A 17187-nucleotide genomic window follows, 5' to 3' on the forward strand; every position below is an offset into this window, starting at 1 on the left:
TATAAAATTTATCATTTAAAACTTTAAACTGAATGCTTCAGAAGCATTAAATATATTCATAAGTTTGGACAAGTAACACTATCTCATTCCAGAAATTTTTAATCTCTTCAAATGAAAGCCTGTACCATTAAACAGTTATGCCCCATTCTCTCTCCCCTCAGTCCCTGGAAACCACTAATCTATTTCCTTTTCCTATGGATATATCATTCTGGGTATTTCACGTTAATGGAACCATGTAATATGTGGCTTTTTCTGTGTAGTTTCTTTCACTTAGCATAATGTTTTCAAGTTCATTCATTTGTAGCATGTATCAGTATTTCATTCCTTTTTATAGCTGAACAAATTCTAGTGTATGAATATATCACATTTTGTTTAATTATCCATTTGATGATGGACATTTTGGTCACTTTGGCTATCTGAATAAAGTTGCCATAAACATCCACATATGAATTTTTATCAAAATGCTTGTTTCCATTTCTATTGAATCTATACTTGGAATAGAATTTCTGAGCTATGTGGTAATTCTACGTTTAACTTATCAAGGAACTGTCAAACTCTCTTGTTCTGTATATTTTTTTGTGTATAAATTTTATTAATTTGGGCCATGGTGGGAGTTTGATCCTAGCAGAAACATATCATGAAAACATGTGGACATTCTGTGGACTTTCTGTTCACTCTTTTGATGGTGTCTTTTCATGCCAAAAAGTTATTAGTGTCTTTAAAATGTTTTTGTGGTACTAGGTATTGAGTCCAGGGTCTGCCTACAGAGGTACATCTCTAGCTCTTTTAAAATTTTTTAATTTTAAGGCAAGTTCATGCTAAATAGTTCAGGGTGGGGTTGTACTTGAGGCTCCTACCTCTTTTTTTTTGTTGTTGTTTTTTTAATTTTGATGAATTCTATCTTCTCTATTTTTTCCTTTCCTTTCTTATGCTTTTGATGGGATGTTTAAGAAGCCATTTCCATGCTGAGATGATGAAGATTAGCCTCTGTTTTCTTCTAAATTTTATAGCTTTAGCTCATAGACTTAGGTCTGTGGTCTATTTGAGTTGATTTTTGTGTATGGTGTGAGTTAGTGGTCCACCTTCATTTTTGCACATGTGGATGTTCACTAGCTCCAGCACTGTTAGTTGCAATGACTATTCTTTCTCCATTTAATGGCCTTGGCACTTCTGTCAAAATCAACTGACCATAGATACATGAATTTATTTCTGGGTCTCAATATTATTCCATTGATTTATATGCCCAGCTTATGCCATTACCACACTGTTTTGGTTACTATAGCTCTACAGTAAGTTTTGAAGTCAAAGAGTATACATCTTCAAATTTTGTTCTTTTTCAAGATGATTTTGGTTACTTGGGTCTTTTGAAGTTCCATACAAATTTTAGGGTTGGGTTTTCCATTTCTTGAGGGATAAAAGCATATTGAGTTATAGGGATTGTATTAAATCTGAGAATCACTTTAAGGGAGTATTTCCATTTTAGCAATATTAAGTTTTACAGTCTATGAACATAGGATATCTTTCCATTTATTATGGTCTTCATTAATTTCTTTCTTTTCTTTTTTTTCCTTTTTTGGTGCTAAGAATCAAACCCAGGCCTTGAGCTTGCCAGGAGCTCTGCCCCTGAGCTACATCCCCAGACCTTATCTTCTTTAATTTCTTTCAATAATGCTTTGTAGTTTTCAGGTGCAAGTCTTGTACATGCTACATTAACTTTACTCCTAAGTATTGTTTTTTTGATGCTGTTGTAAGTGTAATTGCTTTTAAATTTTCATTTTGTACTGTCACTAATAGTGTATAACTGGCTTTTGAATATTCTTCTTTTGCCAATGTCCATTTTTATTTTTTATTGGTACATGTTTGTAGTACATAACGATTACATTCCTTATAGGGTGTTGGTTCTATATAGCATAATTTTGGTAAATTTGTTTCTTATCTTTAATGTTTTGTTTGTGAATTCTTTTTGGGCTTTATGTAATATCATATAATACACAAAGATAAATTTACTTTTTCCCTTCCAATTTAGATATATCTTAATTTTTCTTCCTTCATTTTAAAGGATAGTTTTGCCAAATATAGAATTTTTAGTTGATAATTGTTGGTTTTTTTTGGTCAGTAGTTCAGATGTCATCTCAATACCCTTTTGACTCCCTGGTTTCTACTAAGAAATCAGCTGTTAAGCTGATTGAGAATCCTCTATATGAGATGAATCACTTCTCTCATGTGATTTTAAGATTCCTTTTTGGTCTTTGAACATTCATATAATTACAGTTGTGTCATTGTGGACATTTTTGTATTTATTATTAGAGTTCATTGGCTTGCTGGATATTTAACCACGTACTTTGTGAAGTTTGGGAAATTCTCAGTCATTATTTTTTTTTTTTCATATGTTCTCTCTGTCCTTTTCTCTCATTTCCTTAAGCTCCCATTATGTGTATGCTGTTATGTTTGATAGTACCCTACAAGTCTTTTAGGCTGTGTTCATTTTCCTTTATTTTTAAAATCTGTTCCACAGAGTGAATAGTTTCATTTGACCTGCCAAGCTTGCAGATTTTTCTGTCTTTTTAAATAAACCTCTTGAACCTCTGTGATGAATTTCATTTCTTTGTTGTATTTATTAACAAAATTCCATTTGGGTCCTTTTATTCATAATTTTTTATATTTAATAATTTCTTAATAATTTATAATTTCTTTTATTCATAATTCTCTGTATGTGGCAACATTGTTCTCTTGGTTTCTTCTACTTTTTTTGTCCATAGCTTTCTTTAGCTCTTAGGCATTTTAAAGACAATTGATTTAAGATTTTGTCTAGTAAGTCCAATATCTGGACTTGTTCAGGAAGAGTTTCTGTTAACTTCTTTTTTCTTTAGACTAAGCTATATTTTCTTGTATATGTAGGTGCTTTGTAGTTTTAGGTGATAACTGTATATTTTGATAATTAGAAATCAAATTCTCTTTTTTCTAGAATTTGCTGACTTTTCTTGTTATGGGCTATTATTTTTGTTTGTTTAGTGAGTTCTTAGGCCATCTTTACAAAGAATATATTCTTTGTTAATCTCAGAAGTATCTGTTTCTTAAGTATAATAGCCAGAAGGTTGTTTGATTGAAGTCTATTTTAAAAAGAGGAAGAAGAACCTCTCCAGGTTAAGCCGGTCCTTTTATAAGTATAATTGGTCTTTACCCACTGGTTATGTTGAATCTCACTATTAACTAGAAGTGAGATAATATTTGGATAGTTTTTCTGAGCATGTGTCCTGCCCTGGCCATGCACACAGGATTTTAGATTCCCTGCTATATGCCGAGCTTTTTAAAGCCTTTATTCCTGGTGAGTTTCACTCCCCAACTTTTCCTCCTCAGCGATTGTTATGTCTACTATTTGCCTCAACTGCTGACTTTTGCCTCAGTTGGCAGTGGTCTGTTTATTTGGTTTTCAATGTTTTTGAGGAAAGTTCACCCTGAGAGAATTTTAACTTAGGCAATACGTAAGACTAGTGTATTAATTTTTTGGGCATCCCACGGATAGGATAAAGGAAATGCGATTTCTTGGGAACAGAAAAACCTAAGAAAGCTATAGGACCATGTATTCATCCTGCAGATTCAGGCTGCCATCTCCAAGCCCATCACTGTGTCAGAGAGGGGCTGGGGAAGGGATAATTTACTCTCTCTTTCTATGTCCTACTGACCTTTCTCCTGGTTGTGTTCTCTTGGTTGCATTAAATCTTTTGTTTACCTTCCAGAATTCCATCAGTAGTGACCCTGACATCTTTTCCAAAATTATTTGATGTTTCTTGGGGGAGACGCAGGCCCTTCAGGTTCTTTACTGTGCCATCTTTTTAATATTTCCAGGTGGGTAGCAGTTTGGTTCAGAAACTGCTAGTTTAATCTCTGCTGTCTAGCATATTTTCTTTTTTAATAATTATGGAGGATAATGGTGGTTTTCCCTTTTTTTCCATTTTCAATGTCTTGATCTTTGATGTGCTAAATGAATGAACTATCTGAAAAACTTCAGAATCAACTACTAGAGTTTTCTGGTTTTTATTACACCTTTCTAGAAGAAAGGTGTTTTCCTAGAAGCAAGTTTTTAATCTCCTTTGTTGATTGCCACTTCATTATCTGAAACCTAAATGATGGATCCTTCTGGGATCAATTGTAGAATTTCTTCTTATTCTATACTCTCCTAGGAGATTATATATTCTCCTAGGTGATTATATATTCTCCTAGACCCGTAAACACTCTTACAGTTCAGCAGCTCTATAACTAACATTCCCAGTGTAAAGCTACTTGCTGAGTTCCAGGCCCAATTGCTAGTTCATATTACTATTTAGATATCTTGCAATATTTTAAATAAACATATTTTAAAATTGAGCACATAGTTTTTACCTTTGCAATTATTTTTCTGTTTATTTCTCTCTATCTTATTAAACAACACCCTTACTATTTAGTTGATTTTCCTAGGAATTTTGGAGTCATCCTTGACCTCCTGCTCCTCTTGATCCCAGATCCTATTATTTTAATAATTAATACATAATAATTAACCCTATACATACTTCTTGTGAGTGGTCCTATCTTGCCAAGTCTACCACTAGCCACATAGGATAAACTGCCATATTGTATTCTGTCTGAAGTACTCCAGCAGTCTTCTACTTACTGCTCTGCTTCCAAGCTCGTTTGATTTAAACTGCTCAGCAGAGTAAATGTTTAAAAGTGCAGATCAGATTATGTTGCCCATAATGTGGCTCACAAGGTCCCACATAACCAGCCTCCCACCTACCCATCCAGCCACAGGCCGTACCTCTCTCTTCCTGTCTCACCACTCTCCCGCCATAGTCACCTCCTTCCACTTACTTTAATCTACATACTCTCTCCTACTGTAGAGCTTCTCTAGAAAATATTTTGCTGCAGTTGTTGTGTTCTTCCTCCCACCTTTGCCTGAGCCAGCCCCTTTAGCATCCCTTCCTTAGTGCAGCCTTCTCTAAATCTTCCATCTGGATCCTTCATCTACAGATCCCTGTATTCAACTCTCCCATCACCTCTTGAGTTTTTCCTTAATAAACCTTATCACATTTATCACCATTGCTGTGGTTATTTATGTGATTATTTGGTTATTTTCGGTTTTCCTTTGGACTGGAAACTTCACGAGACAAGATCTGTTTTACTCAGTATCTTTCTCCATACTGCCAGTCAAGATGCCAAGCTAATGATCATTGATCAACAAATATGTATTAAATAAGTAAGTTAAGAAACGTGTGGAGTCGGGGCAGACATATTCCTATTCTGATTCCCACCCAGGCATCTGAGAGCATTCTGCCTGCTGTCCTCGACATGGGGCTCTTCATTGGTTGGTGTGTCACCTCATAGGCACCCAATGGCTGCTGGAGCTCTTGATATCATGTGTACCCACATTCTAACAAGGACAGTGAATCCCTACTTTCCCTGGTTCTTTTCTCCTTCGTGGGTGTCAGGAATGTGGAATGCTTGTGGATTTGCAAGGGTTCATTAGGAATGTAATGATGATGTGAATTAAATAAAAATAAGAGCAGAGAATGCTAGAGGTAGGACAAATATGACAGCGGAGTCAAACAAACTGCATGCCTTTGCAAGGGAAAATTTTAAAAATGTGAATCTAGCAGAAATGTGAAGATAAAAGGAAATGCTTTCTCTGAGCTGGGAGTTATTGGAATTTAAGAGTTTAGAGATTTAAAGATGACAATTGAGAAACAATATTGGAAATTATGAGGAAAAATATGAAAACATTCCTGTGAATGTTACTCATATTTTAGGAGAAAAAAATGTGTGAATGTTTGGGACCTAGGATATCTCAGAAGTAATAATAGGGTTTTATATATGAAGAAAGTGTAGGTATTTTTTTGTATGTGATCTTATTTTGTTCAGATAGCAGTCTGCTCATACATGGTCCAAGAGCACTCAAATAATAAACTTAAAATAATCAAATGTTAAAGATATCCCATCACCATAGCCAATGATGCCATACTAACTAATGATCTCATTGATATAAAATAAAGCCACATCCACACCTCAGTGGCCACGAAACCTTTCAACATTGCTTCCTTAGTTAGGATTTGTCTGTATCTTCCAGTTTGAGCACGATTTATTATTTTTTTCTGTTGATTATTTTTCTAGGCTCTAAGTAGCTGTAGAGATCCTTGCAGGGGTTGAAGCACTCAGTTCAACTTTGGTACATGACAAAATGTTGCCAGGAGAGGCTTCAGCTGAGTCACAGCTTTCTAGCTCACTGCCTTCTCAGTGAAGCTAGGGCAGCATGGTGGATTGACAACTAGTAGTCAACCTATAATACCCAGATGAACTGAGTCACTGTGATGCTGGATGTGGAAGGCCTGCCTGAGGATTGTTGCCAACAAAATAAGGAGAACTGGAGAAGGAGAAGAGCTGTTGGGAGCTGTTGGTTCTCCTGGAGAAGCTCGTCATGCTGGCTTTCCTAATATGAATTTGTCTGTTCTCATTGTCAGAGGAGCTTGGATCCTCCCTGTTGCTGAGGATGGCTTTGGTATTTTGGGGGGAGCTCTGGTTCTTATTTTGGGCCTCATTTCCTGGCTTCTGTGCAGATCCCTCAGCCGGCTAGTGCAGATCCTTCATTCTGCTGGCACAGACTTTCTAGCTTCCACCACTGACCTTGGGGCCTTCCTAGCACAGATCCTTGAAAGAGACTTGCATGAGACATTGTTCTGGGCTCTTAGCCTCCAGTTAGACTCATGGGGGGCATTGTTATAGGCTCTAGGTCTTTAGCTGGACTCATGCAGGACATTGCCGTGGGATCCAGGCCCTCAATTGGATTCTTTGTGTCTTTAATGTGTGGACAGATCTCCCGCACTCCTTTGTACTTGACTCTTTGTATGACTGCTACAAAATGATCCTATAAATTATGTGTCCTGTATTACATTGTTTTCCTTGTAAACCCTGACTACAACCAGGAGCTTGGGTCACCAGTCCAGGTGCTTGTGTACTTCAAGTAGCTGGCTGAATCAGGGATAATAAGACTAATGATAAACAAAGGGTCCAGGAAGTGTGAGGGAGAAAAAAGCTTAGTGCTTTAACAGTGGGTTTGAATTGACAGTGACACATCAGGAATCCAGTGTCAGGTAAGAATGGGAAATCAGTAATCATTGAGGTGAGAGGTCACTCCAAGTTGAAACTGTGACAATGAAGACTTGGGATGAGTTGTTGAGTGGACTGCTTCTTCTTTCTCTTTACATGCTTTCTGTGCCACTTTCTAAATTCCCTATAATAAAATCTTCTGAATATATAATATTGTGTGTGTTTTTGTGTAGATGGGTGGGTGTCTATATGTTTACCTGTACCTTCTAAAGCTATCTAGGAATATAGGGATATCAGCTAACATCTATTCACCTGTGTATACAAGAATATACCACTAATGATGGCTTAAAGTAATAAAGCAATTACTTCACCTTTCATGAAACCTGGGGATACCTGATTTCAGGGTTGTAGCTCAGTCATATCAGAAAGGCTTAGGCTCTTTCCATCTTCCAACATACTGTCTTCAGTGTGCAAGCAAGTCACTCCCTTAGAGGGATTAAATAATGTAGGAACAGAACACTCCTCTAGAGGCTGGAAAGCCTGAAGAGCTGAGGTTATGGTTATGGGCATAAATTGATAGGCACTGTGTGGCAAATATTATGTGTGTCTGCCTTCACTTTTTTCTACTTCAAAGCTAAAAATACTAGCTGACCAACATCTACCAAGTTGAAAAGTTTTCATAGAGAACTGGATTGTGATTTTAAGAGATACTAGATGGTTGTCCAAAGACATGTTTGACTAATTCAGTAAAACTGGCTGCTTATTACCAAGGTATGTAGCACTAAGTATGAATCATCTTGCTTTAATGGTAAGTAGTAGACACCACCCACAATTCATTTATAGTCACTTGGCATAGATCACTGTGACCTATGCTTAACTGTAAATAGGCACTCACTTCTTACCACCTCCCCTTTTACCTCATCAAATGAGTAGTGTCCAAGACTGGTGTCTCAGTTTAAGAAAGGAAGTATCCTGGATAAAGCCAAGACAAATCCTCAGGCAAGATTGCCCCTTGCCAGTAAGTAGTGAATCCGTGCCATACCTCTAATGATTATCCAGCACCGCAGGCATGACTACTCATTTATTCGGTAGCAGAATTCTCCCTGAATTTCCTCTTAGTTATTTTACCAAGGTTTCTCCCTAGGGCAGTTACTGAGGTTCCCTCCCAACTTTTACAACATCAACTGTAATGATGATCCTTGAGAAAAAGACAAGAACAACCACATTCAAAAACAGGAGAAAATATTTGCTCACAAACAAAGCCTATATTTTAGTATTGATGTTCCTAAGACAAAAAAGCAAAATAGAAATTCTGACCAAGGACGGAATACCGAAGATGACAAATAGCATAAAGATCAGCACATTTCATTTGGATGACTGTAAAAGACAACTTGCTAAGATTATGATCAGTTTCCCTTGATGTCACTAATCTTACAAGGGAAGCATAAAACTTGTAAAAATCTTACTGTCTTCCTACTGGCACTGAAAGCCCTTACCTGCCTGCCTTCACCCACTTGAGCAAACATATGTCTGTGTTTGCTAATAGCTTGCACTGCCTGAGTATGTTCCCCGGACTGGCTTACACTGAGTGTATAACCTGGCATACAATGAATCCTCCCACCTCTGACAACCTTTTCCCAATGACTCACATCCATGCACATGGGTCAGTCTAACAGGAAAAAAAGGTACACACATAGGGTACAGATCCTAAATAGTTAAAGTAAAATAATCTCAAAATCAAGGTGTAAATAAGTTAACATACCAAATGGCCCAAATAATTAAACAAACTGACCACCAGGGCTTCACAAAATACAAGAGACATGAAACAGGTCTTTAACTAAATAAAAGAGATCTTATAAAAGATAAAACTCAAACAAAACCAGTTGGTTTCTAAACATTAAAGGCCTACCTGCAACCAGGAGCATCCCTGATTTCTGTCACATGCACAGCACCCAAAAACTAGAAAAAAAGCCAATAGACAGGGAGCACCCTCTTCTCTATGAAAAGATAAGTGTGGCAGCATAGCTGAACATATACACACCATCTTTGTCTGCTCTTCATAGAACTCTAAAAAACAATGGTTTGCCAGCTAAACAATCTTAGAGCTCTACCACTCTTAAAGCAGAGGACAGGTTTATCCTGTCCTTGTGGATAACCCTCCCACTGAAGCTAGTGGGACTATTGGCCAGACAGGCAGCTGGATTCCTTTCCAGACAGATCTCTGGCTGTGTAGAACCAATAAAAGCTGACTGGACAACAGAGGGGCCACAGCTGGGGTGACTCCCCCGTGGGCACCCAAATGCTCCTTCGGAGAAGCTTGGTCCCAACAGCCTAACTTGGTAACCAGCAGAGAAGTCTCTGATTATCTATTCTCCCCACCTGGACTCCTGCATAATGAGAGGTAAAACTCTCTCTGTGATCTCCTGGTATCCTCATCCCAAAGTGCCCAGGAATGATATTGCTAGAACCTTCTCTTAAGCTTCCATTAAGAGTTGAGCTACAAGTTTAGACATTTCTCTCTGCTAGTAAGATAGACACCCCCACTTCAGTTATGTCTTGGAGCATTTATGGGGCTGACAACTGGTGAACACAATAACTCTCTAGATTCCCTGAAATGGTTTTGCGAGGACAAAAGTCTAAATTAAGAACACTCCTCCACACCTCCAGGTATTTTTCCATTCCAACTCACTAGGAGTTACCTTTAAAACTTCTTGGTGGCTTCATAGGCCCCCCTCTCTAAAGAAAGTAAATGGTAATGTGTGGGCTGCCTAACAGTGGTTTACATCTGTGCCTTACAAATGCTAATTGAGGGTGGAAAAAAAGCCTTTAGCTAAGTATGGACCAAAGGGGTCATGGGATCAAGAGAAAGGGGATGCAGATACTGCTGGCCACTTCCTAAAACACCTCTAGTCTATGTTCCCTGGCAGTGGACCAAGTAAAACTTAAGAGATGCCTTGGAAACAAAATTTAAAAAAAAACCGTCATGGGTGGACATCTACCTCAGAGCAAAATAAAGCGTTGATAGATCTTTGACTCCCTCACCCTTTAAAATACATACTTAGTTCCAAAAATAATCGCCTAGTCTCTGTATACACTTCACCTGGCCTGAACAGTGCTGGCTATCAGCTGTGGCTATCAAGACCACAGAGAGTGCTATAAAGCCTACAAGCCCATTTCAAGATTAAGGCAACTGTCAGTGTAATTCTTTTTCAAGCAGTCCTTGCCTTCACAGTGAAGATGTTTTTCTGTCTCACATCCCTACTGGTGTTAGCTTACTACGAGATATGTCTTTGCTAACTGATCACCCCCCAATAAATTCTAAGGAGTCAATTTATAATGAGCCTACAACAGATTATTGTAGCTATAGCTCAACTTGGCCAATATTTCTAAGAGTACACTCTTGGTCTCAGGGTGGCCACGAATTTGGTCAGAGTTTTGTCTCTGAATTTGGTCAGTGCTGGACTCTACTCTAAAATTTTTCCAAATTAACAGTCAGGAGCAGTAAATTATTTTGTTTGTCTGTGTGTTTTGTGTTTTCCCAAATGTGTCCAGGATTTCAGGTCATGGTGGCCTTGGACTCTTGTGTAGCCTGCTGGTAGAGTGGAGGAGGGAATACGTAATCCTCAGGTACACAGCAGGGTATTGGATGCTGTTACTGGAAAACCTGAGTAACCATATCAGTTCCCCTGTATAGACTCCTGACTGCATGGTTTGAGCATTACCCCAATGACTTAGGATGTGTGCTTGTGGATTTCCTGATAGAGTTTTGGTGATAAAAGAGAGGTCTTTGAAGCAAAACCCTCTGTGCTGCCTTCAGCACTGCCCCCAGGATGATGATCCCACAACCTTAGCTTTTTCTGCTTCACCATTGCCCTCTCCTGTCTCATGCCCTCCTCATTGCCCCCACTGGCAACCCTCCCCAGAGCCCGTGGTGGACTCCTCCTCACAAGATGAGGAAAAATCTTCCTCAGACCCTGTCCCTGTTCTGCCTTTATGGCAGACTGCCATGTCGGGAGCCGGAGGAAATGTCCAGATTGCCTTGGTTTATGTTCCTTTTAGTACTAGTGACTTATGTAACTGGAAGACCTAGACTCCTCCATTTTTTCCAAAACAGCCTTAGGCTCTGATTACCCTGTTGGAGTCGATGTTCAAAGCCCACCAACTCAATTGGGATGATTATCAGCAGCTACTGTTAACTGTTTTCCTCAAAAGAAAGGGAGAAAATTTGGAAAGCAGTGAAAGATCAAGTTGAGTTTAGACACTGGGAGAACTGAGCAGGACAAAATAGAGGCAGTGGCTCTCATTATGCCATGGGAGTCACCTGACTGGGATCATAACACTGCAGAGGGGTTACAGAGGTTAGAAGCACACCATCAGGCATTGAGAAAAGGGCTACTTGCTGCAGACAGCTGTCCTACTAATTTGAACAAAATAGTGGAGGTACATCAGGGACTAACTGAAATCCCCACACATTTCTTGAGTGCCTCATGGAGGCTTACAAAACGTACACTCCATTTGATCCACTGGTATCCAAGAACATCCGCCCTTTCAACATGGCTTTTGTTACTCAGTCAGCTCCTGACATATACCACAAGCTGCAGAGATTGGAAGGGTTTTCGGGAATGAATTTGTCTGGGTTGGTTGAGGTTGCCCAAAAGGAGTTTCATAATAGAGAGGAAATGGAGTGAAAACTCAAGCAAAAACAGATGAAGGTAATGATGGCAGCTTACAAGAAAGAGGCTCAGTGAGGAACTGGAGGAAAAGGGGAAGCAGGCAAGCCACCTCAATGAGGAGGATGCCACACTCCGCTAGATCCAGACCGGTGTGCCTATTGCAAGAAGAAGGGACATTTCAAGCTATGGGCTCAAATTTCTTTCACTCCTCAGGACACTATTTTAACCAGGGGAGAAGAATCCTCCCTAGAGGCTCATGTTCTGACTGTTACTTTACCCATGCAAGAGGAATATCACCTCCTAGATTCCAATGCTGGAGAGCAACCCCCTCTCCCCTGTTGGACTCAGCTTTTTCCCAAGGTTTGGGCAGAAGACAATCCCCCTGGTTTGGTGATTTACATGCCCCCAGTGATAGAAGAATTGGTGGAGCATGCAAAACCAGTTCACCTGAGGTAGTGCCCAATGGCTATGGAAGACAGGAGAGGAATTAAGCCCCACATTCAGAGGCTGCTTGAGGCAGGTATGCTAAGGGAGTGTCAGTCCCCCTGGAATATGCCTTTCTTGCCAGTCCTTAAACCTGGGACCAATGAATATTCCCCATTCCAGGACTTATGAGTGATCAATGCTTTGGTTGTTACCCTTCACCCCACTGTACCCAACCCCTATACTCTGCTCAGTTTGCTTCTACCTACCCAGACCTGGTATGCTGTGTTTAGACTTAAAGGATGCTTTCTGGGACAGGACACTATGCACTCCTTGGGGATCAGCTCCTGATGAGCTATATTCATAGTTGGCAGATTTACTAAAAAGGGCATGGGCAACTATCCCAGAGGGTGGGGTTCCTGTATAGTCCTTCTTGTACATCCTTCAAGGCCCTAAGAAATCCTTTACTCAATTTGTGGTTAGATTACAAGAAACTGTTCACAGACAGGTTTTGGACACACAAGCTGTAGACATTCTAATTCTACAGTTGGCATAAGCAAATAATAATTGAGACTGCAAGCAAGCTTTAAATCCTGTAAAATCAACCAATGATCTGATGACATATATTCGAACTTGTCAGGATATTGGAACTGAATCATATAAGACAACCATGATGGCTCAGGTTATGGCTAGTTTTGCTAATGCAGGAGGGGATAATATAAAATGTTTTAACTGTGAAAAAGTAGGGCATATTAGAAAAAAATGTAGAGTTCTTGCTAGATCTAGTGGGACAGTCACTGTGACTGTGGAAGGTCGAGGGAACAATTCCTCTGGCATGGAGGGTTTGGGTCCTGTGCCTTGACCCTGTCTGAGATGCCCAAAAGGGAGACATTGGGCCAGACACTGTCATTCTAAAATGCATAAGGACGAAACACCTTTGACAAAAAGTGAGATGAGGGCCTTTCCTCAGGCTGGCCAAATAACAGAGGAAATACAACTTGTGAGTCAGAATGTCAGTCAGCTTTATCAGGTGCAAACACGCCAGCAGATTCGCCACCTGAGATCTATCATAAACCAGACATGGCTGGCCCTAAGTTAGAGAAAAGGTTTTTATTTTTTTCCAAATTCTTCTGATAAGAGATCTCTGCTAATTGATCTACAAAAAAAGCTCTGACTAATCTTTTTATAATTACAAATTTAAAAAAATTGTAAAAATTATTATAATTTAATTTGGCAAAAATACATTTGAGTACACTTTTATTTTATAAGAAAATTGTCTTGTGTTCTTTTCTTCCTTTGGGCTCTCTGTCCAATCTATAAGCAGCTGTTTTATTTGTGCTCAACAAATTTTTCTTCTTTTTATATTTTTGGATTTTTGAAATATTTGTCTGTAATTTAATTTGACTTATAGATAAATGTCATATAAATTAAAGATATGCTTCCACTAAAGTTGCCAGCTGGTCAAAATTGGTTTCATAAATGTAATGCATGTTGTTGTTTATATATTATGATTTGAGAGTCTCTTATAGGTCAAAAATTAATGTGTTAAGTATTGTGATTGGATTTTCATAGGACATCAAAAGTTTGTTAAGATAATTAAACAAAAATCCTGTAGGGTGGGGAGAGATTGTTAGACAGGACCCCAATTGATGAATAAAAAGCAGCTACTTGGAATAATGTTAACCAGTTTTTGTTCATTAATAAAGAACCCCAGTAATCTCCACAGCCTTATGGGAGACACCCTAATTAATATTATTCAAAATATATTATTGCGATATGTTTACATTGATCATTGTCAAAAGGTTGAATTTAAAAAAATAATGACGGGGCTGGGGATTTAGCTCAGCAGCAAAAGCGCCTGCCTGGCAAGTGCAAGGTCATGAGTTCGGTTCCCGGTATCGGAGGAAAACCAAAAAAAAAAAAAAAATGACAATTCATTATTGCTAATTTCATGGTGTATTAAATGTATTCATGCCTTCCAAATGTACAGTATTTTGAAGTGTAAAATTGAGGTTGTTTATAATGATAGACATCTGCCTTTCTTTTGTGCTCTAGATATTTGTAATAAGAGGCTCATGTCAAGCTAACATGAGTCATCAGTCAAATGGTCATTTTTTAACAAAACATTTATGTGATGTGTATGCTATATATGTTCCACTACATTTAGAGATTCTTAGATATTAAACAGCTCAGATAATGTTACAAATTTCTTCAATGACATCCTATTGAAGAACAACAAATTAGGTAAGAGCTTCTTATGTACTAGGTAGAGATGACTGACTAAAAGAGCTACTCTATTCCAGCATGGAGAGTTAAGAGTTGTACAGAATGTCATTGTGACTGTTATGCTGCACTACCATGTATGGCTTTTGATTTCAAATTTTTTCTGTAAAATTATATAATGTTGTCTGTTAACATTCTATAGAGATTCAACTACTAGAACATCAACATCCATACTTGATAAGAAGTAACAGTCTTCTGGCTATACTTTATATTTCAAGGTGCTTAATTCTCAGATAAAATTTTAACAATTAAGTTCACTACTCCCACTATAATGTAATGTCATTAATCTTCTCTTCTGGATGTTCAACAACTGGCTGTTGGAGATCAAAAATTAGAAAGATAGATAGGCCAAGGAGATAGCTAATATATTAGCCCTAGCCCTCCAAGGGCCCAGAATATAAGAGAACTTCTGCTGCCACATCCTACACTCAATTGAGTCCCTGATTGTCTGATCAAGGAGACTGGGGGAACCACAGAGGAAAGTGATTCTACCATGTATAATGTGCCTAAGGGGAGTCACCAGGAAAAAAAGTCTCCCAAGCTTTCACAGAAAGCAACTTGGTCAAGCAATGGCCATCACTCATCCTGTTAGCTGACACTGACAGAAGTATTGAGAGGACATTGCTCAGGGTGTCTTAACCCCAAATTTGGGATCTTGGAACCATCCAGTAGCATATTTATCCAAGAGATTAGATCGCATGGAGTCTGGATGGTTTCCTTACCTGTGCAGTACTGCTGCCACCATCATTCTGGTTAAAAAAAAAAAAAAAAGCCAATAAACTGACTTCGGGACAAAAGTTAATTGTGTTTTTTCCCCATGCAGCGAAGACCCTACTGAGGGGACCTGGCAGTGAATGGCTGTCTGGAACCAGACTGGCTCACAATTAAGGGACTCTTTTAGAGGATCCCTGACTAATCACTGAAACTGTTCAGGCCCTTAATCCTGCCTCTCTTTTGCTGATGTCCCTGGAGCTTCCTAAACATGATGTGTGGAGGTGACCAAGGTGATCTACTCAGCCTAGACAAACCTACAGGATTCACCCCTCCAAAACCCTGAGCTGACTCTGTTTTCAGACGGCAGCAGCATGATAACCAATGGGGTTCAAAGAGCAGGAGCAGTGGTCATCACCATTGAATGAACTGTCTGGTCTGAGGCTTTGCCTCCTGGAATGTCAGCTCAGAAAGCCAAGCTAATTGCTCTCACTTGGCCTTGGACTTTATTGCCTACAGAAACAATCAGATGTTCGGAGACAGGGAACCTTGCTATTTGAGGACATCAAAGTGGACTTTATTGAAATCAAGCCTATCAGTGGAAACAAAAATATTTGTTGGTTCTCATGTGCACCTACTCAGGCTGGGTGGAGGCCCTCCCCACAAGGACTGAGATGTCTAAAGAGGTAATAAAAGCCCTGGTGGAGGTGATTATTCCCCAGTACGGGTTCCCCATGATGGTAGATTCAGATAATGGACCTGCTTTTGGGGGTTGAGTGGTCCAAAGCCATTCACAAGCCCTGGGGCTAAAATAGAAGCGGTACACAGCCTATCAGCCACAGAGTTCTGGCCAGGTAGAGGAAAAAAACTGAATTCTAAAGACCACACTAGCCAAGCTCTGCCAAGAAACTGGGGCAAGCTGGGTGGTTATGCTTCCAGTGTCCCTAACTGTGATCTCATTGCACACTGTACTGGGATGGGCTACTCCATTTGAGATCATGTTTGGGAGATCTCCCCTACTTCTGTCCATCTTGGAAGGACTACAGGGGATGGGGACTTTGGACCTGCACCAACAGATGAAGACCTTGCAACAGACTTTAAAGGACCTCCAACAGATTATGTTACAGCAACATCCCACCCCAATTCATTCTCCTGTTCATTCTTTTGAACCAGGAGATGACATGTTAATTAAGACTTGGAAGGAGGAACCTTCCCTAGCTGTTGGGAGGCTCTTAACAGAGGTCAATTTCCTCATGTTTCATGGAAAAAATGAGGCTGACTTGGGACCATAATGAAGGGATAGTAATAAACATGTTCTACTTTTGCCCAGAAACCTTGGGAGACTGTAATACCCAAATGTCCACATGGGGGATATGAGACTATATGACATTTCAGGGGTCAATATAAAAGGGACCATCAGAAAAAGCTACAAAATATGAGCCACCACTATATGTAGGACTATATGTACCTTAGATAAGAAAAATAATGTCCTTGGAGGGGGGAATGACATGGCAGAAGAGACTCCATTTGGTTTCCTTAGAACTCCAATTTAGAAGTCACTTAAGCTTAGATAAACTCACTCCTTACCCCCTCCCCTCTTAGTTAGACATAAAAACCACGCAAAGAGGAACAAGATGTTATCTGAAGGAACAAACACAAGACAAACTGTGGGGCAAGCTAGAATTGAACCACACCCTGCCTACTAACACCTGGAAACCGTAAATCTTATGACCTTCTGTAAAAGCCCCTAGAATGTAGTTGCCATGGTGATTGGGGAACTTAATGCATAAAACTCCTGGTTAATGTTAACTTTGTGACTTTTTGTAAAACTCCAAAATGAAGTAATGTAGTTACCATGATTACTTGTAAATGTATAAAAACCCAATACAAAGTCTTTTGGAGGTCAACTCTCCTCATACGGCTATAATAGTGCCGGACGCCATGAGGCTGAATAAAGCTTGCTTGTACCTGTTCTCAGCCTCTGTGAATGTCTCTTGCTACATGTGCTGTTACAAGGTAACCA

At 39.3% G+C, this 17187-nt stretch overlaps 1 long non-coding RNA gene across 1 annotated transcript in view; it reads left to right on the forward strand.

Annotated features, from left to right (window-relative positions):
* LOC106149562 overlaps positions 1 to 6312 on the forward strand; it is a 13118-nt gene extending 6806 nt beyond the window's left edge. Inside the window, exon 4 of the long non-coding RNA XR_001235827.1 lies at positions 6142 to 6312. This is a non-coding gene — a long non-coding RNA (uncharacterized LOC106149562). The remainder of the gene's footprint in view (positions 1 to 6141) is intronic.
* Positions 6313 to 17187: the final 10875 nt, after the last annotated feature.

This window comes from Chinchilla lanigera, unplaced genomic scaffold (assembly GCF_000276665.1).
Source record: "Chinchilla lanigera isolate Chin_1 unplaced genomic scaffold, ChiLan1.0 scaffold00048, whole genome shotgun sequence".
Lineage (NCBI taxonomy): Eukaryota > Metazoa > Chordata > Mammalia > Rodentia > Chinchillidae > Chinchilla > Chinchilla lanigera.